The 25,977-nt window shown below is 44.4% G+C and overlaps 1 long non-coding RNA gene across 1 annotated transcript in view; it reads right to left on the bottom strand.

The window, feature by feature from the left end:
• The window catches only part of LOC119185766 (uncharacterized), a 32,870-nt gene extending 10,691 nt beyond the window's left edge, over positions 1-22,179 (bottom strand). Inside the window, exon 1 of the long non-coding RNA XR_005111602.2 lies at positions 22,058-22,179. This is a non-coding gene — a long non-coding RNA (uncharacterized LOC119185766). The remainder of the gene's footprint in view (positions 1-22,057) is intronic.
• Positions 22,180-25,977: the final 3,798 nt, after the last annotated feature.

The following is a 25,977-nucleotide window of genomic DNA, read 5'->3' as shown; positions in this document are numbered from 1 at the left end:
CACGGTACGAGTTGTGTTTTCGGTGTTAAAAAACTGCTGTTTATGAATACTTGAAAAATCGGTTTTGTCTTTATATTACCCCAATGAATGATGCATGGTGTCATATTGGCATGGCAGGTCCTTTTTACTATGTTATGGGTGTAACGCCGGAATAAAGTGGGCAAGCTAGGTGTATCTAGGGGAAGCACACTTCAATTAAAGTGGTCTTCAGCGAACATGAATGATACAAGCCGATTGCCGCTTGCAGAAGAGTATGTCGCGGTCAGAGAGCATTTTGTGAACACACTTCGCTGCCTCTCAACTACATGCATCCCTACCGGTATAGACTATAAATACTTGTATAGAAGGTAACAGTGGTGTTGGTTTAGAAAAACATAACTTACTGTTGTTATAAAATTTGTATATCAAACAACCCCAATATTGCTCTTTTTCGTTCCTTTTTCATCTTCATTTACGTAAAACATGCCCGCAGACTGTAACAATTTCTTCTTTGCTATACCAGCGCACCATGTTTTTTTATGTTTAATACTGTGCACCAGAAAGCGTCTTTCGGTGGTCCGAAGCTTACTCTGCATATGTGCTCTTAAGGAGAGATGCAAGCCGAAATATGGATTTTTTCAAAATCACGTATTTCCGGTTTTATTTGGTTTCACAAGTTCAGCGTCTCTACTTTGTCGACAAAAAAGTGAAACTTTTAATGAAACTAGAAATAGGTAAAAATTGCTTTTAAAAAGCACAAGCTGACTACCAAAAAGTAAAGAAAAGCTCATTTGTTGAAGTTCCGCTGATATAGTCCCCTGGCTGTCTCCTTGATTGATATGTGGGGTTTAACGTCCCAAAACCACTATATGATTATGAGAGACGCTGTCTCCTATTGCATTTTGTACGAGGATTTCACTATACCCATATGCTCAAAATAACCACGATTGCCAAGCTCCCATGATGGAAAAGAATCATCTTAAAAACCTATATTTTTCGGCAGAGACGACCTCTTACTTATACCTTTATAACATATTTTTCTCACGATCTACTTATGGGCAACTTCTCGAGTTTGGAAATCATGTTTTGGGTACTTTTGATAGCAAATTGAAAGTATATTTTCCCCACACATTTTTTAACGTGTGAAGTGTTCAAGTACTTTCTTTAAAACTCAATATCACCAGAACAGTTGTTACAAACCTAAAGCAAGCAGTTAATATGAGCTGATGATTCAAAATGGTTTCTCTTTACAATTCTTTTTTGTTTAGTAAAATGTCTTTTACCCACTTTTTTCATAGTTATTTGCATTACATAGTTAATGTAGAGCCATGCGAGTTATTAACGGCTCAGAATCATGAAGGCCTAGTGGGAAAACCTTTACACATCATCATGGCGCAAAACGAAAGGAGTGCAATTCATTAAAAAATTGGTTACATCCTCGAAATCAACATAAAGGCATATAAACACAATGAAAATTCTTTTCTCTGGGCTACTAATATGGCAACATTTTTTTTCATATTGCATGTCTCCTTAACTTGCTCTTTTGACTTGGGTATTGTAGTACCGTGCTGCTCGAAAACCACAGGGCACGGCGCTGAAGCGCCCGCCAACAAAAAATACGCAGCAGCTGGTCGACAAGTAGGAACTCTTTTATTATATACAATGCCGCGCATATATACCCAGGGTAGCGCCTCTGAGGGTGAAAATACTTTACATGAAACTAAATCTGGCAACCATGAAGAAACCGAAACACCACATCATCTTCCCTCCCCTAAAAAGAGGAGGACATGTGGCTTTAAGGTTCTCATACAATGATTAATCGCACATAAGCAACTATTATAACCTTATACAATTTTCGAAGAATGTTATGACACATATATCTTCTGTGTTTACACCCTAACATCCCCCAGGGGGAGACTGTGATGCTGCCGAAATAGGGATAGAAACCCATCGTAGAACCGAGGCAGAGTATTGCGGCTGGTTCTGCAAAGGTATTGAAAAGTGCAAGCATGAAGTTCGTTCCCGTTCGAAATAGGCGATTACAAGTTTAGAATCATTACAAACCGATCTATCACTGACCTTAAATGCCTGGGATCCCACTGCCAACACAAATGTGAACGGACCTCTGTACTTGTGCTTTTTCCCTGGAACACGTACTTTGACTCTATGGCCAACCTGAATGACTGAAGGTTTGGCTCCTCGCTTCTGATCGACATAATTCTTAACGTAGTTCTGCCTATGAAAAACTCGCGTCCTTGTGGTATTGTCCGAAAATGACTTCAAAGAAGAAGGCAACGGCAGATCAGTTATGTCAAGCACTGTGTGATGTTCACGTCTATGAAGCAACGTCGCGGGAGACGATCTCGTAGTTGCCTGAGCAGAAAAACGGTCAGCGTTGAAGTACTCCGTAATTGCCTTCTTTAGAGGACATCGCTTTAGTTGGGCTAGTTGAATGTAGTGTTTCAGGACCCTGTTTTTTTATTGAAATAGAAAATAAACGAAGGAGTTTTTGTCACCGTTACTTGGCGACGGCTAACCCTTTCCAGGACCCTGTTGAACCGCTCAACCTGCGCATTCACTTGAGGATAGTAGTTGGAAGAACAGAGGTGTTGAATACTTCGTTCGGAAAGAAAAGTTTCAAACTGATGAGACTTAAACTGGGGACCGTTGTCTGTTACTAAGCATGTTGGAAAACCTTCACGGCAGAAGATTGAAGTCAAGAAGGTGATGACTGCACCAGACTAAACGTCTCGAACGAAACAAATTTCAGGCCATTTGGAGTAATAGTCAATCAAAGTGACTGCGAAGCGACAATCTGAGGGAACATTTGAAAGAGGACCAATAATGTTCATGCTCAACTTCACCCATGGTTTCTCAGGAGAAGAAACTGGTTTCAGGGGTGCAAGCACAGATTTCCAATTTGTCGACAGCCTGACAGATGCAACAGTTCCAATCCGCACTTTCTACTTGTTTGCCAAGGAATGGCAACCAATGCCTGTCACGAAGCAGCTGCTTTGTACGAATTATGTCCGGATGATCTCATGGACTACCTGAATTATTTGCCCCCTGCAAGTTTTTGGAACTGTAACACGTTCCCCACGGAAAATGAGCCCATCGGTATAAGACAGTTCATCTTTAACTGCAAAGTAAGGCACAAGTTCTGAAGTCAAATGCTTCTTTGGAGGCCAACCATCAGCAATGTATGGAATAAGCTGCTGGAAGGTACCATCATTAGCAGTAGCTGCCTGTAACTCGTCCTTATTTAAGCATGCAGCAACTCAAGAAATTATCTCTTCTTCTGGCGCCTGTGCTGGTGGAAGCTGGGCTGGCAGCCGAAATAATGCATCCACTACAATATTATCGGCACCTTTGAAATATTGTACAGAAAAGTTAAAACAGCCGGGTGCACCATTGAGAAAATCGCTAGGGGCGTCGCCGCACCGCACCAGCTGACAGCAAAGTAGCGAAAGCCTGGTGGTCAGTCCATAATGTAAAATGCCGACCGCAAAGGTACACATGCCATTTTTCTACCGCAAATAAGCAAGAGCTTCGCGCTTCCCTGCTGATGAATACCGGAGTTCCGCCGGGGACAATGTTCTAGATGCAAAAGCAACATTTAGCAGCTGATCTCCTCTCTGTTGTTGAAGCACTGCTCCGATGCCGACATTGGATGCAGCGGTATTAACCACCACCGTAATATTCTTATCAGTACTTTTTATGACCGGTGGGTCAACAAGTAGTTATTTAACCTGGTCGAAACTGGCATTGGCCTCAGCGGACCAGTTAAAACTCTTACCTTACCGGAGCATGCGGCGCAGAGGCTCAACAACACCAGCATAATGCGGTAGAAACTTTGAATAATATCCAACTAAACCCAAGAAAGACTTGAGTGCTTTAACGTCATTAAGAACAGGGGCATCAAGAAAGGCCGTGACCTTAAACTGAACCGGCGATAACCCGCGAGCACTTATGACCTAAGAATGCAATTTAGTAGCAGCAAATACACACTTGTCATTAAACTTCTTGCCACAGGAATCTTTTTCAGACAAAACACCTTTCAAGTGCACATCATGTTCTTCCCCATTACGGCCCCAAACTAAAATGTCGCCTAAAAAACAGACAAAGCCTGAGCACCTCTTCAATACATCGCTCATCATTTTTTTTGAAAAATAGTTGGCGCAGATGCTAAACCGAAGCACACACTGCGAAATCTGTAAATCCCTCTATGCGTTACAAAAGTAGTAAGGTCACGACTCTCCTGCGCTAACTCAACTTAATTGCATGTGGATGCACAATGAAGTTTATAAAAAAATTTAGCACTTGTTAACTGTTGTAAGTGTTCCTCAATATGAGGTAAAGGAAAACAGTCCCCAACAATAGCCTTGTTCGGCTCACGGAGATCGACGCACAGTCAGATAGAATTGTCCTTCTTGTGGACGACGACCAAGAGAGACACCCAGTCTGAAGCATCCTCTCTCAATGATGCCACTCCACTCTAGTCGTTGCAGCTCGTCGGCAACTTCTTGCATCAGCAATAAGGGAAGACAATGCAATTTGGCCACTACTGGCTGCACATCAGGTCGACCCTTGACACGGTGAATGGAATTCCGGACGGTGCCGATGTCCCACGAAAACAGGTGGCGATACTCCAGTGGAGCATTCGCTGGAACCGCCAAGGAGTCGACGAGAGAACAAGTGTGGGTCTCACCTATGAATATTATTTCCAGAGCTCGGATGGCATCTAATTCCAAGAGTGAGGTAACGTGACGTAGAAGAGAATCGCGGAGCAGTTGCTGTTGTACGAGACTGTTGCCTTGAAATAGCTATGATTATTTATTTCTTGCTCTGAGTAATTCTGTAGAACGTGTTGCGAAAGTAGCAACTTCATATGCGAAAAGTTCCTCTTATAATCTTTGACGTTGAGTAATGACACAGCTGCCCCATTGTCGATGACCATGTTGAAAGTGGATCCATTGATCTGTACGGGAAGATGAAGAAGTCCAATAGTGCACGTGACCGTTTCGTCCACTTGAAGGGCAGTAACTGTATTGGTCACAGTCGATATGCCGTAATGACCAGTAGACTCCGTAGTAGTGTGGGAGACCCGCGCAAAGTGTCCACGACGTCCGCACCACGAACACGTCCGGCTCCTGGCAGGACAAGCGACGGAGTTGGCCCAATGCGGCGTCGATCCGCAGCGGTAACAGGCACCCGTGCAAGCCGGCGGCGAAGCTGGAGAGGAGGTGTCCGCAACAGTGTAGGCCGAGGAGGAGCACAAAGGAGAAGTTCCACCACTGCCATCTTGCACCGAAGCTTGGGGAGGTCAGCCGCCATTTGGCCTGGCATCTTGAATCGCTCGGCGAGCTGAACAACCATCTTGAATCGGACACGTGGACACTGAATTGAATTTTAGTCCCGATAACTGTAGCCACGTGCGGTAGACGCGCTGCTTCTCTCTCGCTAAGTCGAGAGAGGAGCAACGCCCTTCGGTAGGGTGAAGTCCTTACCCATCTTGAAGAAAAAGTTCTTTGTAGATGCAGCGACGCGATGTCAGAGACAATCTAGTCAAAGGCGAGGATATTGCCCGCCGCGCCGAATTCACAAAGCTTAGCTACTCGGCGTGTTTCCAGAATAAAGCCTACCGCCGACTGGTCTGGGCCCGGCCGAGGGGGCTTTGAAGTGGCCGCGCATACACGGCGCGTCCAGTTGAGGGTTAAATAGTTCATTCAGCAGTGCAAGGGCTGTGTAGAACACGTCCAGCGTCGTCTCCTGAGATGGCCGGTCGGCTTCCGGCTTCATCTCATCATCTTCGGCGGCACGCAGGTAAGTGTTGAGTCCCTCGACGCCCAAACCGTTCAGGAGCAGCGCCTTCTTGTACTCCGGCGTGGCGTGCCTGGCAGCGGCATCGATGTAAACCTGTAACACAGGACGCCACTGCCTCCATAGAATAGGCGGTACACCAGGGAACTCAAGGAACTGAGGCGGGGGGATAGCCGCGTTTATGCTTGCCGAAGAGACCGTCGAGAAGGCAGTTCAGTAGAGACGAACACGTCGGTAAGACTCGTGACTGGCACGAAAAGTGTTGAAAAGTAGGAATGTATGCAGGAAATACAGTAGCGGTGGGACAGCTTGCACGAGTGCTGAGTCGACAGCACAAGGAAGAAGGCTGGATGCCCACCTTGACGTATGATGCACGTGGATTGAAGATCCTCGTCGCCAAAACGTATGTGGCGTGCGGCATACGCGCCGCCCGGAAAACATAGGGCACGGCGCTGAAGCGCCGGCCGACAAGAAGTACGCAGCAGTTGGTCGACAAGCAGGAGCATTTTTATTATATACAATGCTGTGCATGGATCGATGTATGCATTGATAAGGCTGTACCTTTTAAATCGGGCTGCGCCTAACGCCACCTAACCGTAATGCTTAGGGAACCAAAGACTAGATACACCTTTTTTTTTTAACAGTGAAGTTGCAGACTGGTACTTTGCAGTGAAGGGTTAAAGTTTCACTTGTGCATTAACTTTAACCACTAATCAGGTAACTTTCTTCTAGCTAATTCTACCCGCTCAAAGTCTATTTTGCCCTCCCTGTCCCTGAACCGCAGTGCTTTGAAAAACTCTGCTCAATCATCCTGAACCAAAGGGTGAAATCCTTTACAGCACGTTATCAAGCGTTCGGCAATTTCCTCTTCCTCTCAACATGCACTGCATACCGTGTCTGCCCCTTCGTATTTGGCCCGATATGTCTTGGTTCGGAATACTCCCATCTTCGCCTCAAACAGCAGAGAACTACCCCGAGTATTCTCATAGATCCTTTCCTTGGCAATTTCTTGCTAAAAAGCTCAATAGATCTGTAGTGCGGACTTTTTTATATGCCAATTCTTGACATATCTGTCTCCGTTTCCTTCACCTTCTTAACCGATAGTTCTTTTTAGTATGACCTCCTGCTGTTTTCTAAGTATTCACCCATCCATTTTCTGGTTCGCTTCGTTCATTTTGTATTGACATTCTTCATGTACAAGTAGCTGAAAATCTTCCTAGCCTAACACTCCTCCCCCATTTCTCTCAATCGCTTCTCAAATTTTATCTTGCTGCTAGCTTCTCTGCTTTCAAATGATGTCCATCCCTTATCACCTTGTACTCCCTGATTTGGTGTATTTCTGTTAGCTCCTTAAGCAAGCCTACCTATTCCACGTTGCCTAATTTCTAATCTTGCTTGAACTTCTGATCTCATGCACAAGACCACATTGCCGAATGTCAGACCAAGAAGCGTGACCGCTTTCCATATTGCTCTCACAACATCATACCTATTGTAATTTCACAGTGTCCTATGTTTCATCACTTCTGCATTCCTGTTACCTTTAATCATTACGTATATTTCGTGTTTCCTTAGGTACTCGGTCCCATTGCTTTTTCATATGCCCATATATTTGTATTTATCTGTTATCTCTGGTGCAACCTCCTGTATCCTAAACTAACTACCTTCATTATCAATAAAAATCATGAATGCTGATTTTTTCTTACTGATTCTAAAATCTAACCTATCTCCCTCATTACCACAGATGTCCATCAATCTCTGCAAATCTTCCTTGTTGTCGGCCATTAGCACTATATCATCTGCGCACATCAATGCTGGTAGTGCCTGCTCAGTGAGGTTTCCTTGTTTGACGAAATAGAGGTTGAAGCAGAGTCAACTTCCCTCTAATTTGGCCTCTAATCTTTGTAGGTACATAATGAATAACAAGGGTGACAGCGGACACCCCTGCCTAAGCCCCTGTTTTACCTCTGTGGGTTTGGAGACCTGTTTTTCCCACTTTATAACTACGTTGTTACTTTTATAGATCTCCTTTAAAAGATTACTGACTCTATCTTCTACACCTAGTGTGTCCAGTATTCCCGACAAGCCCTCTTGGACCACGCTGTCGTACGCTTCCTTAATATCGAAAAATGCTGGCCACAGGGCCCTGTGTTCCTTTTCTGCTATTTCGATGCACTGGGTCAGTGAGAACAGATTGTCTTCCAACATTCTGTGTTTCCGAAACTCATTCTGCAGTTCCCTAGCACCCCCTCATCGTTTATCCATGCCTGCACTCTTTCCTCTATAATCCGCATCGCTAGCCTGTAGACCACTGCTGTCACTGTTATACGTCGGTAGTTGTTTATGTCAGCTTTCTCCCCTTTTCCTTTAAATATCATGCTCATCCTGCTAAGTTTCCATCAATCGGAGACTTCACCACCGATTATTGCTTTGCTCACTGCCTCTCTCAATGTCTGCTTATACTTCGGACGCAATGTCTTTATCAGCATCATTGGAATGCCATCTGGGCCTGTTGATGTACTAGGAACTTTCTTCTCAGCCCTTACCACTCTCGTTGTGAAAATTAAGCCATTGCGCCACTTGATCCATCCTCGTCTATAGTAGTGGATAAGTCACATCTTTGTTGGAATTTTTATATCACCTTTGTTCTTATATATTCAATAGCTTCGTCCCTTCTAGCCTAGCACCTTGGGTGGTAGGTATAGACCTCTGATTAAGGCTTGTCTCATTTCTTAGGGAGTTTAGATGGTTCCAAAATTTTGCAGCTGTCTTTCTATCCTTTTTATGTACTTCTGCCAGCCACTGAGCCCCCTTTTTTTAATCTTTTGATTGATCAGAAGAGATGCTTCCCTTCTACAGCCTAGAAAGATGTTCCGTTTTCTTTCAACGTCATCTGTCGGTTCACCCCGCTGCTTAGCACATCTGTGTTTCCTAGAGGCTTCCTGACGTTTTGCTCTGGCTCTTTTAACTTCATCATCCCACCAACTTTTGGGTTTGTGTCTTCTTTTCCTGGGTGACTTATCACGTTCCTTAGCAAGCTCTACCTCAAACAGTCTAATTAGATTCGTGTATGTCCACATTATGTTATTATCCTCAGTGATTACTTTCTCAATTTGTTTAGAGGCTATTTCTATTTGCCTTCCTGAACAAAAATTTTCATGTAGTTGCTCTTCATGTCCCCTTCCCACTTTCACTGCTCTTCCAAAACTTTGCTTGATGCGTTTGGGGTCACTACCCAGATTTCTGGAGCCACATTCATCGAAGTGCATTCCCCTGAGCCTATCATACATGCTATGTGACATCAGTGCATAATCTATCGTCGACTGCAGCCTTCTTACCTCCCTTGTTATTTGCCCTTCACACTTCTCGGTAATGTTGCAAATAATCAAATCATGCCTTTCACACATATCCATGATTATTTTGCCTGTTGGCTCGGTATACCCATCTCTATCTTCTAAATGCGTATTTATATCTCCCAGTTTATTTATCTCGCGCCCTCCTCTCCATTCCTCAACGTCCTTTGATATGCACTCCATCATTGCCTGGTTTTCCTCTCTGGCCTTTGCTCCCGCCTACAAGTACACCAAACCAAGGAGTGTCATCTGCCCAGCTACTTTCCCTCTTAACTATAAATGTTCCATGCTTCCATGGATGCTTCACTCTTTGCCAACACATACTTTTGTGGTGATTCACAGCGGCGCTTCTGAGTGCGAGGCAGAGAGCGCATGTGCCCGCACGAGAAAGTTATCTTCGAGACGAAGGGTGATAATAAAAGTTAGTTGTTGTTTGGGATGCGAGGTGTTCACTTGTGCAGCTCTGCCGTGCGCCGCGTCTCAACATTGGTGACCCGGAATACAGACACAGCGACCGGAGTGTCGAACCAGCCGCAATATGGATTCAACGTCCATGACCGACGCCCCTCCGTCAGTCTCCTCAGTCGGCAGTAAGCTGCCCCCCTTTTGGACTGCGAATCTCTGCCCTACCAAGGGGTTTCTAGAGGCTAAGGTATTCGGCTGCTGACCCGCAGGTTGGGGGACCGAATCACAGCTGCGGCGGCGGCATTTCCGATGGAGGCGGAAATGTTGTACGCCCATGTGCTCATATTTGGGTGCACGTTGAAGAACCCCAAATGACCAAAATTTCCGCAGCTTTCCACTACAGCGTCTCTCATAATCGTATGGTGGTTTTGGGACGTTAGACCCCACATATAAATCAATCAATGGAATGCAGACCCCACACTTTGGTTCATACAAGTGGAATCTAAGTTCGCAGCCAGACGAATCGCCGCAGACCTTACGATAGACCACTAAGTAGCCAGCAGTCTGCCGCCCGCCATAACCAGTGAAATCAGGGATCTGTTGCTCGCACTACCTGTCGAAAACGCATATGCAACGCTAAAAGAAACCCTTGTTAACCGAGTTACGCCCTCCGAACCAAAACAACGGCTGCAATTGCTTCGCGGTACGGAACTCGGCGACCGTACTCCTAGTCAGCTTTTGCGGCACATGCAACAGTTGCTCGGCGAGACATCAACCACGAAAGATGGAGCATTGATCCGGGAAATTTTTTTTGCGAAAATTGCCTTCAGGCATCCGCATGGTCGTCACGGTCTCAGAGCACAAGGATTCAACCACAGCCGCCGAACTTGCTGACAAACTGCTAGCAATGACCCCCCAGACCCATGGCTGCCGTGCAAGTGCAACAGCCTCTAAACGAACTTCAAAAGACGCATGAGGAGATTTCTCGACTTGCCGAAACAGTATCAGCTTTGCACGCAAGCAGAAGGGCGCAAACAATAACCGAGCCTAACACGCCGCTATCGCAAAACCAGCATGAGCATATCTGCTGCTACCATCGGAGGTTCGGAAGTAGTGCGCGTAAATGTGTCCCGCCGTGCGTGCATTCGGGAAACAGCCGCGGCAGGCACTGAGGGCGACCAGTGCTACTACGTTGCCTCCAAGTCGTTCCTCGGTATTCTTTATTACCGACCGCAGCAGCAGAATACGTTTCTTAGTTGACACAAGCGCCAAGGTGAGTGTTATACCGGCGTCACAAGCTGAAAGAAAGAAACCTAGTGCATCGCCCTTGCAAGCTGTCAATAACACAGTGATAAACACATACGGTGATCGTTCACTGACGCTGAACTTTGGTTTCGGTAGAACATTTAGCTGGGTGTTCATAGCCGCTGATGTCAAATGCGCCATACTAGGCGCAGAATTTCTGCAGTTCTTCGGTCTCTTGGTCGACGTCCGCAACAAGCGGCTTCAAGATCCTGTTTCTCAAGGATCGGTACAAGGCACGCCATGTTTGCACCCTCCTATCAGCCCGGCCTTGCTTAGTCCGGCTGGAGAAGTGTACTTCACCACAATACTACAGGAGTTCCCATAGCTGACGCGACTGCCACAGGCATTTCCACAAGTAAAGCACGGCGTCCTGCATCACATCGAAACCACAGGCCCACCGGTCTATGCGCGACCACTGCGCCTGTCACCCGAGAAGCTGTGGTTGGCCCGACAGACGTTTGCCCACATGATGGAACTCATGATAATACGTCCTTCATTTAGCCCATATGTGTCACCTCTTCACATGGTCCCCAAATCAACAGACTGTGATTGGCGCCCTTGCGGGGACTATCGTGCGCTGAACCGGGTAACAATGCCAGACCATTACCCAGTCCCGCACATTCATGACGTGACCTCCTTCCTGCATGGTGCTATCATTTTCTCTAAAATGATAGCACCATAGCACTAAAAACATAGCATCTAAAAAGGCAACGCTCAACCGACACTGCCGAATAGCCACTGCTCGAGAGCGTCCGTCTTCTTTTTCGCTCTTTCAGCCCGCGTTATATTTTCCTCCGGGCAAGACGAAGCTCACCGAGTGAGTAGAAGCGATCGGTTTATGTAAGGCTTGAAATGATCAATATGCAAAGTTTGTGTCTTACGCGAACGCCGGTTCTGAGATGTCCTTTTTGCAACGACGTAACTGACGTCACTCAAGCACTGAGAATGACAAATGGTCCTGAGTACTTAGAAAGAAGCTTCTGACAAAGTCCCATCTTTCGAACAGGTGTCCACAGCCGGACAAGATCGCCCATAGCGAAAGTCACAGGCGGGTGTTTTGCATCATAACGGTCTTTCGCGCGAGCATGGACAGAAAGAGTTCGGAGCCGAGCAAGTCGACGAGCTTTTTCAGCGCGACAGAAACTCTGCGCGAAACTGGCGTTTTCGTTCGTCGAAAGAGGAAGTATGGTGTCAAGGAATCTTTGGGGATGACGAGCATAGAGAAGAAAGAAAGGCATATAACCGGTGACTTCGTGTTTCGCGGTAATTAAGGCGTATGTAACAAAAGGTAATATGGCATCCCATTTTTTGCGATCCGCTGCGACGTACATTGAAAGCATGTTGATGATAGTACGATTGGTGCGCTCAGTGAGGCCATTGGTCTGAGGGTGGTATGGCGTGTAATGGCGATACTGGCACCCACGAAGCCGTAGCAACTCTTCGACAATGGCAGCGGTAAACTGCCAGCCGCGATCACTTATCACCACACGAGGAGCCCCGTGACGGAGTATAATCGAGTGAAGAAAAAACCATGATACGTCAGGTGCTGTGGCTGAAGCAACCACCACCATTTCAGTATACCGTGTCAGGTAATTACGCACACAATAATCCAGCAGCGGCTGGCGGTAGACTTCAGGAAGGGGCCCAGTAAATCTATGCCAACTTTTCCGAATGGTGATGTCGGTCGCTTAACCGGTTGCAGTGGCCCGGCCAATAGTGCAGTAGGCTGTTGGTGACGTTGGCAGACATCACAACTCCCGACGTAGTGCTTAGTGGTCTTCCAGAGGCGGGGCCAGTGGAACGTAGTCGGATACGGTGAAGCGCCCGGGCAAATACAAGGTTCTCAGACGGGATGTCATTGTGTGTGGCTTGGAATACAGGAAAACGCCGGCATTCTGGCACGACGAGGAGTAGTGTGGCACCATGGCTGGAGTAACTCTTGCGATATAGTAGGGCGTCATGAATCACGAATAGCGTAGCGCATTTAGAGCTAACAGCCACATTTATCATTGGTTTCAGTGAAGGGTCACGCTGTTGCTCATGATGGAAGACGTCCAAATTTGGGGAGTTGGATGAGATTGCAGTCAGGCAGTTATCGAAATTGTCGTCATCAGTATAGATGGAAGACGAGACAGGCAGTCGGCATCTGCGTGGCATTGACCGCTCTTGTGGGTCACATAAAAATTATATTCTTGAAGCTGCAAAGCCCAATGATCCAACCGGCCAGCTGGGTCACGTAGGTTGATGAGCCAACAAAAAGAATGATGATCTATGACGATCTTGAATTGCCGGCCATACAAGTAAGGTCTGAACTTTTGGATAGCAAAAACAACCACAAGACATTCCAGTTTTGTGACTGTATTATTCCTCTGAGCCTTTGTCAAAGTACAACTTGGATACGCCACGACGTGCTGGCGGCCATCATAGTTTACTGAACTAGCACGGCACCAACACCAATACCACTAGCATCTTACGCAGTTCTGTGACTGCCTTCGGGTCGAAACGGCGCAAGAGGGGTCCGGAAGTAATCAAATACTTCGGCTGCTCAAAAGCAGCCTTACACTGAATGGTTCATCGAAATGGGGCGTTATTGCGGAGCAAGTCTGTCAGTGGATGAGCAAGCTGGGCAAAGTCTTTGATAAACCGACGAAAACACAAACAAAGGCCCAGAAGCTACGAAGACCCTTCACAGCCGTTGGTTGCTTGAAGTTGCGTACAGCATTGATCTTTTGCGGGTCTGGTCGTATACCGTCCCTGTCGATTAGATATCCGAGCACTAGAGCTGGACGCTCACCAAAATGACACATCTTTGCGTTTATTTATTTATTTAGTTATTCAAAATACCTTACAGACCCAACAGGGCATTGTGTAAGGGGAGCATAAAGGGAATACATACATGAATTGGTACACTTTTCATACAAACAATAACATGAACTAAATGTCAATTATTATACAAGTCATAACAGGAATAAGAATGAGAAAATATTAATAATAATTTTAATAGGAATAGAAAAGCAATGAACATCAGATGAGTATACGCGAGAGATAATGATTAAAACAAGCTAAAAAAACAAGCACAAATTGTGAAAAGACTTTTCATTATTCAAAAAAACGTTACTGAATAAAACACAACAGAATTGAATGACATGTTTGTATTCAAACCATCAAACAAGTAAGTTTAAAGTAAGAGAAAAAAAGCGAGATACTAGTAGTGAATAGACACGTAGGTGCCGATTTTGATATGAATAAAATGTGCAGTTAATCTTGTAAATGGGTGAGTAAAAGGTGCCGGAATTTTTCCCGATTGCGTTCTGAAACGATTTCATTTGGAAGGCTGTTCCACATGCGGATGACACGGGGGAGTGCAGATGAGTTAAAAATGTATGTTTTACCGTATATGCGTGTGAATGAAAGATGATTATTTAGTCTCTTCGATGTGAATGCAGATGTTTGCAATGTCAATGATAATGGCCTTGTTTCATGTACGTATTTATGGAATAATGAAAAAAGGTTTAGATCACGTCGGCTGCTCAAAAGGGAAAGTGATGAGTTTTTCTTAATTTGTGTTATGCTTGCGCTATGGTCGTAGTTTTGTGAGATGAATCTAGCAGCTCTATTCTGGATCGATTCCAGCATGTTGGTTAAATAGCTGTAATGAGGGGACCAAACTGCAGAAGCAAATTCTAACTGAGGGCGAACAAATGTTACGTAAGCTAAAGCACGTATATTTGTGGGCGTCTTACGTAGATTGCGGCGTATGTAGCCTAATGATCGTGAGGCGTCACTGCAGATGTTGGTGATGTGGGTAGTCCAGAAAAGGTTAGATGTGAGGTTACACCTGAATACTTAAAAGAGTCAACACTGGATACGTGGTTGCCATTAATAGAGTAAGAAAACTCAGAGTTAGAATGTTTGCGAGAAAAGGACATTACATTTACTTGAATTAAGGGACATTAGCCAACTATTACACCAATTGCTGATGAGGTCGAGGTCATTTTGAATTATTACGTGGTCACAAGTACTAGTTTTTGCTCGGTAAATTATACAGTCATCAGCGAAAATGCGCACTTGTGAGGATAATTTACTTGGTAAGTCATTAATATAAATAAGAAAAAGCAGTGGACCAAGAACACTCCCTTGCGCACACCAGAACAAACGTATGAAAGTGGGGTGAAAAGTCATTAACAATGGTGAATTGCTGCCGGTTAGTAAGAAAGTTCTGTATCCATGAGAGAGTTGATGAATCTATACACAAAGAAGAGAGTTTAGTGATTAAGTGGCAGTGAGCAACACGATCGAAAGCTTTGGAAAAATCCAGAAAGAGACAGTCAATTTGCAAGTTTAGATCTAAGTAATGATGTAGGCCAGTCGTGAATTCAAAAAGCTGTGTTTCGCATGATAGGGCCTTTCTAAATCTATGTTGGTTAGGGAAGAAAAAGTCATTCTGCTCTAAGTGATTGTAAATATGGGAGGCGATTATATGCTCAAGCATCTTACAGCAGATGGATGTCAGAGAAATGGGTCTGTAATTTTGAGGTGAGTTTTTATTGCCGCTTTTAAACACGGGGATGACCTTTGCAATTTTCCAGTCATGTGGAAGCTGTCCTGTTGATAGTGATTTCTGAAAGATGTGACATAATATTTTACTCGAGGGTGAGGCTGTACTTTTTAGTATCTTGGTGTTAATCTCGTCAACGCCCGCTGACGTGGACAGTTAAAGATTATTTATTATAGATGCGATTCCGTCAACAGTGATTTCAATGGGCTGCAAAAAAGGATAGTCAAGATCGGCTACATCGGGGATGTTTGTATGATCTTCAGTGGTGTAAACTGATGTAAAGAAAGTATTGAAAGCGTTAGGACAGTCTTGATCTGGAATAGGAATGTGGTCGTCAATTTGCAACGTTATTTTGTTATCGTGACGTTCTGGGCACACTTGTTTCCAAAAATTCTTAGCGTTAGTGGTGAACCGTGACGGTAGATCATGAGAAAAATACTTATCACGGGCGATGCGTACCGCGGAGCAGTAGCTATTCAAGAAGTCTCTATACCTTTGCCATGAAGCAGCAGTTTGCGCGCGTTTAGCCGCCGCGTACAATCTTTTTTTTATTTCTTAATCTGTTAAGTGCTTTATTAAACCATGGATTTTGTTTATCATTTGCTGTTTTGATTGTAGGAATATGTTCACTAACCAATGAAGCTAACTTGTTTTTGAAGAGTGTCCATTTGTTTTCTACGGATCGATTATGAAAGGATGGTAAAAGTACGCTCTCAAAGAACGTGCATGATTCATCATTTATAACAATGTAATTACCTCTATTATAATCGCGAATTGTTTTTGTTTTAGCTCCAGCGAGACGAAATGGGACGTTAAGAATCATTTGAATTAACCGGTGGTCGCTGAAGCCATCTATGTATGTTATATTCGGCGAGGGTGGCGATGGTGGCGCACCGAGCCCTTCGTGCTATAAGAAGAGACGACACATTTCCGTGGGCCATAGGGCACGGCACCTGGCCGCAAAGGCACATGGATAACCCGTTTGTGTTAATTGCGCAGGTGAGAAAACGCTTTCAGCATTGCATGCGTTCAAACGAGCCTTGTTTAATTGTGCTGCCGTGCCCTGGGCTGCTGTGTGAACTTTGCTTTGACATAGTGCATCTCGCCAAATTATTGCTACTAGCCGGTGATGTAGAATCCAACCCGGGTTCTGACACACCGGAAATTTCACGGCAACTACAACAAATCCTAAAGGAGTTAAAAGAAATTAAGTAACAACGCCTAAACGCAATAGACAAGAAACTAGAACAGCTTACAACCCTGGATAACAAGATTTCGTCTTGCGCAGAAATGGTCACTAACCTACAGAAAGTCGTTTCAACACTAGAACTAAGACTGGACGACCTCGAAAATCGCTCCAGACGATCAAATTTATTAGTATATGGTATGCCAGAAGAAGCCAAAGAAAGCGAAGACACGTTAAAATTTGCAGTAAATGAAAAGGTTTTTAAAAACACTCTCAAGCATGATGCTGTAAGTATCGAACGTATTCACAGACTAGGCAGGCCAGATGCTTCTAAAACAAGACCAGTAATTCTCAAACTTCTCGATTTTAGGGACAAAACAAAAATCTTGAAAAATTGTTCCAAGTTGAAGGGGTCAGGATTCTCTATTTCCGAAGACTTTTCACCACGCGTACGGGATTTGCGAAGAACATTGTGGAATTTTGCCAAATCAAGGAAAGAATTTGGCGACAAAGTGAGTCTAACTTATGATAAACTGCGAATAAACGGAGATATGTTCTACTGGGACGAGGAGAATAATACTGTAGTTCCCTTGAAATCTGCTTCCGTCAATCCTGACACAAAAAACCAGCAGCGAAGCTATCGAAACCTTCGCTCCCGCCGAAACTAACATCCCACATGTCCTTTTTGAACATAAATGCCCGTAGCATATTGAAAAAAACAGACTCCCTTGAAGCCTTGCTTCTTACGTTTGAGCCCAATTTTGTAACACTAACGGAACCCTGGCTAACAGGAGATATTAAAGATGATGAGATAGCCCCTCCCAACTACGCTATCATCCGGAAAGACCGAACGACACGAGGCGGAGGTGTGGCCATTCTAGTCAAAAAAGATATTCCGTTTTTAGTGTTACCCGATGTTGCGGGCGCTGAGGCTATCTTTTGTAAGCTGAGCTATGATGTGTGCACTGCAGTCGTTGGTTGCGTATATCGCAGTCCTTCGTCCGACTTTGACAGTATACGCCGATTGCATGAGTACACAGAACGACATGCGCCGTCATCCAGATTAATAATAGCAGGTGATTTTAACGCGCCTGATGTTGACTGGCACACAATGCAGCATCATTCATCCTGTGCGGATATGTTATTTGATTTTATGTTATCGTTCAACCTTTCACAAATAGTAACTGAACCTACACGTATACAGGAATCCAGCTCTTCCATATTAGACCTAATATTTCTCAGCCATCACTTCATAAGCGAAGAAACTAATTTATGTCTTCTAGATGGTATTTCCGATCACAAGATCACATCTTGCACCGTACCCCTTTATGACACTGTTACCCCTCAAGAAATAGTCGCGTACCCAGACTACAGTAAAGCTGAGGACACTAATATACTTGATCACCTTGCTGATGAGTATGAATCGTTTGTTGAACTTTCCCGTAACAACAGTACCGACATCGATGCCTTGTGGCTCGCGCTAAAAGCGATCATTTCTCATTGTATAAATAAGTACGTGCCGATTAGAAAGAAGCAGCCTAATAAGCGTAATCCATGGATTACGCGCGATGTTGTACACGCCAAACGTAAAGTAAAGAGGATGAGAAAACTGCTGAAAACCAACCTATAAAATACACACAGCACGATCTCAGCACGGCTATTGAATACATGAAATAAAAAATAAGACAGCTAAGCAATTCTACTTCACAAACACGCTCACTAACTTTTTGAAATCAGCCCCAACGAAGTTCTGGAACTACATAAACCCGAAAACTCGCAATGATGACGGAACGATAGATGTAGACAACCGAAGGTCTGCTAACCTGCTTAATGACTACTTCTGCTCTATCTTCACGGAGGATGACGGCACACTATTACAGACACGTCCGTCGGAATTAAAGCCTCTAGATCAGCTATTAATAACTGAAGCATCCATACTTAATTTGCTGCTCAAACTAGATTCTAAGAAATCATCAGGACCTGACAATATATCAAATGCATTCCTTCGCAGATACGCTGAGTGGATGGCCAAGTACCTATTAATAATCTTTAACAAATCATTGTCGTCAGGGACCCTCCCTAACGACTGGAAAACAGCTAAAGTAAAACCTATTCATAAATCAGGAAGTAAAACCAAACCCTCTAACTACAGACCCCTCTCACTGACATGCACAGCCTGCAAACTGTTGAAACACATCATCTTAAAGCACATAACTAAACACCTTGAAAATACACAAATGCTAACACCCTGTCAGCATGGATTTCGAAAAGGTGTCTCCACAGTCACGCAACTACTTGAACTTGTACACGATGTATCGCTGATTGTCGACCTACAGAAACAAATCGGTCTTATCTTTTTAGACTTTTCAAAAGCTTTCGACCGGGTATCACATGACAAACTAATTCATAAACTCGAACTAACCTTGGGGAAAGGGCCCATTGTAGATTGGATAAAAGATTATCTTAGTGACCGCACCCAGTTTGTAGAAGTCAGCCGGCAACATTCCCATAAATCTAGCGTAAGATCCGGAGTTCCACAAGGAAGCGTTCTGGCTCCAATTTTATTTCTTATATACATTAATGATCTGCCTTGTAATATTCCTGTCAGCGTCAGACTTTTCGCTGATGACTGCGTTTTATACAAAGTAATTGACTCTTATAGTGACCATCTTGCATTAAACAACTCTTTATCTTTAGTATTCAAATGGTGTAAAGAATGGCAAATGACACTGAACGTTAAAAAATAAGCTGTCCTATCAATAACGAGAATAAAACACACATCTGATTTTAACTACACTATAGGCAGCGCCACACTCAGCGCAGTGAAAGAGTATAAATACCTTGGCTTAACACTAACCCATGACTTTAGATGGGAACGCCACGTAAGCAACGTCACCTCGTCTGCACTGAAAAAATTGTTTTTTTTTTTAAATAGATGGCTGAGACTAGCCCCCCCCCCCCCCTTACCACAAAGCTATTAGCATACCAAACTTTTGTCAGATCAACTTTGGAGTACGCTAACGTTGTTTTTTTTTTCCTTCCACTAAAGAACTCATTTACAAACTCAAAGCAGTCCAAAGGAAGGCACTAAGATGCATTTATAATAAATATAGGCTAAAAGATTCACCCACAGAATTACTAAAACAGGCCGGTATCCTTACCTTACAAAACCGAGCCAAGCTTGCGCGATTAAAAATGGTGTACCAGCTAATTCACAAAGACATAATGATTGACAGTTCCAAATACTTATCTTTAACCCAAACATGACAAATGCGGCACAAACACGCATTATCATTACATGAGCATGTCATCCATACGGAAAGTCATAAATATTCATTTTTTCCTTTAATGACACATGAATGGAACAGGCTGGATCCTAGAGTAGCAACAAGCGCGACGTTATCTTCCTTTTTAACATTGCTTGAAGATCAGCTACATGCGGCCCAGTTATGAGCCTCCTGTATCATCCTTACTTCTGTATAACTTTTTTTTTACATCAGTGCGTTTTTTTTGCTCCTGTTTTCCCTTTGTATGCCTCTTGTTCACTTTTTTTTTTTGCTGTTACACTGTACGCATAATTTCGTTTTTCCTACATACTGTTACTTCGTTTATTTTCACCATTTTTACATAAATGTATTTTTTATTTCAGATTTGCCCTTATACACCTCTTTGATCACCCCTTTTATTTTACGTATTAGGATGTACTATTATTATGATGTATTATTATGATGTATGAGAAGACGTAAGTCTTCTCGTCTGCCTTTGTTAACCTCCAATATTGTTTATGTATAATTGAGTATTTGATATTTGTATTGTCATATTGTAACAATTCAATATGCACTTCCTGTAAAGCCATTGTTAATACCAAGTCAAGTATATTCGAGTCACGAGTGGGTTGGCTTATGATCTGGGCTAAGTTAAAATCTAATGTTAACGCAGTGGAGACATGGCAATTAGATGAAAGAAGCTTCCAGTTTATTGAAGGAAAATTAAAGTCGCCAAATAAATAAATGAGCTCAGTTGGACACTTCTTAACAGCATGAGTTATGGTGCATCGTAAGTCGCTTAGAAATGATGGATTAGTGTCAGGAGGGCGATAGCAGCAACCAATCAATAATTTCTCAAATCGAGTTCTGCAAACAACCCATAAAATTTCTATATTTGTAGCAGACGCCATTAGATAATAGGTTATTGCCTTTTCAATGCCTATAATTACGCCTCCACCCCTTCTGTTAACGCGATCTCAACGGTAAATGTTATAGGTATCTTGTAAAGGACTAATTTCATTGCCTGAAATATCTGCATGAAGCCATGTCTCAGTGAAGATGATTGTGTCAGAACCCGTGTTATCAAAGAAGGAACAGACCTGGTCGAGCTTTCGCAGAAGGTTGCGAATATTAGCAAATGATATGGTGAGTGATGGTAAATTCTGAGGCTCAGGTGCCTGCTTGAATTTACCGGTGCGAGTACCACGCCTTAGCTATCTGCCTAGTCGCACTACCGTGCTTGTTGCGTGGTCGTACACGTATGTTACATCATCTATGCGCAATATGTCAACAGATAGCTTTAAAATTTTTTCTGGCCTTGGCGAATTCGATACGCTTTCTTCTTGCCTCTCGCGTAGCAGGAGAGAAGTTTTCCCGAATGGAAAACTTGGACCCCTTAAGTTTTCTTGCAGCGGGCAAGATGCGCTCTTTGTCCGTATAGAAGGTCATTTTCGCAATGATAGGCCTCTTTTTGCTGTCAGCATCTTTGCCTAACCTGTGCACTCTTTCGAAATTTGTGCTTGATAAGTTAATGTCCAGCTTTTGTGAACAGAATTCCACAATTTTCTGCTCAGACAAAGCCCAATCTTCTTTTTCGTCATCCGCAATGTTAAAGAAAAGCAAGTTCGAGCGTCGCATTTTGTTCTCAGTGTCTTCGCACCGAGAAGAGGTATGGCCAAGCCATCAGATACACTGCGAAGGGCGTTAGCACTAGCTTCGGCATCACCCTAGCTGCTTCCAGACGTAGAAGCAAGTGACAGTGAAGCAATCTTTGCGTTCAGGAACCTAATTTCACCTTTAACGGCTTCCTGTTTCATTTTCGAAATATTAAGCTCTGCGAGAAGTGTTTTCTGCATTTCTTCTAGCTTATCAATCCTTTTCTGAGCAGCAGTATGACCAGCTTTTGCACTATAGTTAGCTCGGAAAGCAAGCCTGCTTGTGCTTCTTCCAGTTTTTGAATTGTGTCTAGAGCAGCAGAAAATGCCTCTTCTTGAGCTTTAGTCATTGGTCCAGGATTTGGCTCAACATCGCCAGACAACATAAGTGTTAAGGCAGACAAGGCATAACACATTTCCGAGGCACAAACTATAAATCGCTTAAACACATCTTCTAGGTCTCGTGGGCACGACACCGCCAACAAACAATAAATATTGGATTTAACACAAGTAGCACCTTTCAGGGAACTAACCTGGAAAGGCAATGGACGTAAGCTTTCCATCCTGGGAATGGTGTCGTGCCCGGAAGAAGCGGCTGCTGACTGACGATTATGAAGGGCGTCAGCAGCGTCCAACGCAGTTGTGCTGTGTCCATGTTGCCAGATGAGCTGCCCGGCTGGTTCCAAACTTGGCATCCTCCATCCTCTGCAACCATTGCAGCCATCCTGGAGGGGAATCTTCTGCAGCTACGTTGCACGAACCGAGCAGTCCAGAACATACGCTCCAGGTAAAGGCGACCTGGAAAGGCAATGGACGTAAGATTTCCATCCTGGGAATGGTGTCGTGCCCGGCACCATTCCCAGGATGGAAATGAGACCTGCTTGTTTGACGCAATCTAGAACAACGCTAATCCGATGGTGGTGCTTGTGGAATGTCTTGCCAAAAATGATTACGTCGTTGAAGTAACACATACATATCTCGCATTTGAGACCGCGTAGGTTGGAGTTCAAGAATCGCTCGAAGGTAGCTGGGGCACTACATAAGCCAAATGACACAAGGTTAAATTCGAATAACCCATCAGACATGACAAAAGCAGTCTTCTCTCTGTCAGACGGATACATTGTTATCTGCCAGTATCCAGACCTTAGGTCAATAGACGAAAAGTATGCGGCCGTGTTCAGACAATTAACAGCATCATCGATGCGTGGTATCGGATACACGTCTTTTTTTGTGACGGCGTTAAGACGGTGGTAGTCAACACAATTTTTTTTACCAATATGACAGGAGCTTCCCAGGGACAGCTTGACTCCTGAACACGGTTTTAGAAGTATAGGTGGGACGACGGATTGCCACCGCAGCGCGCTCGCTGCGCTCAACTTTGGTTCCTCCGCTCCACCACGCCGTGAGATGGCAGGAGCAGTCACGTGGCTCACAGTCGTGTTAGTGGCAAGCGGGCACCATTCAGACCATGGTGTTGTTGAGAGAAAGCAGTTGTCGTCACGTTGCACTCTTGTTTTTGTTGTTGTTCTTTGTAAGTGCACGATGAGAGTCCATGCTGTTCGTGTGAGCAAGTCGTGAAATGGGAAAGAAGTGTTTTGTGCCCCAGTGCAAATCTGGCTGCAACACATGCACAGAAAAAGTCGATTTCACAGTGCGAATTAACAAAGTTTTTGATGTCATGTATCGCAGATATCATATGGGAGGTCTAATATTTGGCGGAAAGTATGTTGAAGTGCTATAGTCCTTTCTACAATGAAGTGAACGCACAACGAATTGATCCTCAATTTTTTTTCACGAACCACTGCTGTGGGCTTGCGAGTGACTATTCTGTCGACAATTGAGCTGTCCGTCTACTTATTAAATAAATGCGGCTTCAAATCTGTGTTAGCAGCAAAGTTTAGCGAAAATGTTTCAGAAAAGTGTTTTGGTGTTACGCCAAGCTGGAGGCCAAAATGAACATTTATGCTTGCTGACGATTTTGCAATTATACAGCATGTTATCCATTTACAGTCTCGTTAACTCACCCAAGTACGCGAATTGCCAGTTACGTCCTAGTGAAGAGCGACGCTTGTGGGATTTAACACAACGAGAATCTGACCGGCCAGTCAGGCTTAGATGAGCTTAAGAACAGGCTTGACGGCTTGGTGCAAGGTGAGATTGAGTGCGACGATGTATTTAACTCAATGCCTGCATCAGACAGCGTTACCGACTGCATAATTTATTATGTATGCGGGCTTCTTTGCCGAAAAAAATATAAATTGTTGCAAGCTTGGGCTGACTGAGACATTTCATGTGTCAAGAGCTGCATCAGCTCTTGTATTTTCGAAGAGAAAAGGAGAACTTAGGCACCCTAATGCCGTGCTATTTACTTTTTTTAAAGAAGCTGAGCGAAAATATCATAACCACGCCGGCGATAAAGGTGTATAATGATTTGACTATTGACTTTGTGTTAAATAACTATAACCTCTCATTTCCATCTAACATAAAGTAGACATGATAGTTATTTAGTCTAACAACTTCGTAAACACTACTTCAACCAAGAACTAACATTTGTCATAATTACACGAGACTTTACGGTCTCATGTTTAACTCACGATGGGATGTTTGTGAATGCGAAAACATATGCTCCCATCTCAAACCTTCGATGTGGTGTAAGAAACATTTTCCATGGATATCTATACGCTGTATCATTAAAATGTCCCGGTAATTGTTCGCCGCTTTTATCAATTTATTTAATTTTGCACTCGTCATCAAACAAATGCAAAAGTTTTTTTTTCCCGAGTTGCTTTCGCGGCCCCGAAGTGACATACGCCTACAATGTACAATAGTACACCTGAGCCACGGTCATTGAGGTGCCATCTCAGACCCTCTCCGAAAAACGGCGACAGAAGTTCTTCGCTTCCAGAAGTGCCGTCGGTCCACCTAAACTACTTCTAACACCGTACTCCTGAATAACGTCTTTCTGCAGCATGTCGTTGATCTGGTCGGATATCAGTTTCCTTTCTGACGCGGATACATAATTGAGTTTCTGGCGTATCGGTGTAGCATCTCTCGTGTTGATGCGGTGGTGCATACGGGATTCGAGTAACATGGAACAACGCTTGTCTTGAGCGAAATCAAACACTCCCGCATAGCATGTAAGCACCTCCTCTAGAACAGCCTGCTTGAAAGAAAGCAACGACTTGTTATCATGCGTTTCAACTCGGCTGAGTAGTTTGGCGCAGTCTGACTGATGGCTGGAGACTCTTAGATCATTCTGACGTCAAGTGTCACCTACTCGTAAAACGTGCCCAGTTTAAATCCGGTTGGTAGAAAAACAGGCTCTGAGGCTGCGTTGAGCGCCCACAAACAAGCATGTCCGCCTATAGCTGTAAGGATAGACCATGAGATCAGCACACTCTTCTTGATGGCGTTTGTATGATCGGGCCCGATAAGACCAGTGCAGGTTCCTGAGCGGACGTGAAAAGAGCATACGGGAACAAACGCTGCTGTCCCACCAGGGATCGTCACATCTTCAGACAACGAAAGCGGATCTATAGGGAAAGTTGAAAAATTGTCAACTGTGGCAGTGGGCAACGTACTTTGTAAAAGAATTTCTCCAGTTCCACAGTCAAGCGTAGCACCGTATTCACTAAGGAGGTCTATCCCTAAAATGGCGTCATCAGCTGCGCAAGCCAGTACAGTGACTTCAACTCTGAAATTTTGTCCACCAATCGTGAGTACAACTGAGCAAACATCATCAGGGCCTAGCGCTTCGCCTCCAACTCCACGAAAAGGTTCTTTACGATCCCACGCGAACAATTTTTCTGACCCAAGAAACGATGCTTGAAATGAAGACTCATAACCGAGATAGCAGCATCAGTGTCTACAAGAGCAAGAGTACACACGCACTTTGTTCATCATCACAGCAAAAGGAGGAATTGGTGAAACTGACCGTCTCACAACCCCACATCCATCGGTTGCACCAGCTGTTTCTCAGCTGATGCGGCAAAGGCGAACGATGACGCGGAGACGGCGACCGGGGTGAACATGTCGAAGGCGGCGTGAGGCTTCGCTCAGATGCGGGTGACTGGCTGCGTGATTCGTTAGGCCACTGCTTTCGGGGACGCCAGTCGGCCGGGTAAAAGATCCACGTTTCGTGCATACGAGCCGGGTACGTCGAAACACGTGGCAACGCATGCGTTTCGGGCATACGTGCCGGGTACGTCAAAAAAACGTAGCGACGCACGCGTTTCGTGAATGCGAGCCGCGTACGTCAAAAACGTGGTGGCGCAAGTGGTCAGCTGGATCAGAAGCGCGAAATGTGCCCTGGCAGACCGCATGTGTAGGGAACGGGGACTTTTCGGCTTACATTAGCAGGATCAAAGGCGGCAGAAGTACGCGGAGACGGGTCGTGCTCTGCAGAAACATTTCGTGACGGCGGATAGTAGTCTTCTGGCGGAGGCCTGGTTGA

The sequence above is a fragment of the Rhipicephalus microplus genome, chromosome X (genome assembly GCF_043290135.1).
Source record: "Rhipicephalus microplus isolate Deutch F79 chromosome X, USDA_Rmic, whole genome shotgun sequence".
NCBI classification, from domain to species: domain Eukaryota; kingdom Metazoa; phylum Arthropoda; class Arachnida; order Ixodida; family Ixodidae; genus Rhipicephalus; species Rhipicephalus microplus.
Note: the sequence above shows the minus strand (reverse complement) of the source record. Positions and strands in the feature narration are given on the sequence as shown.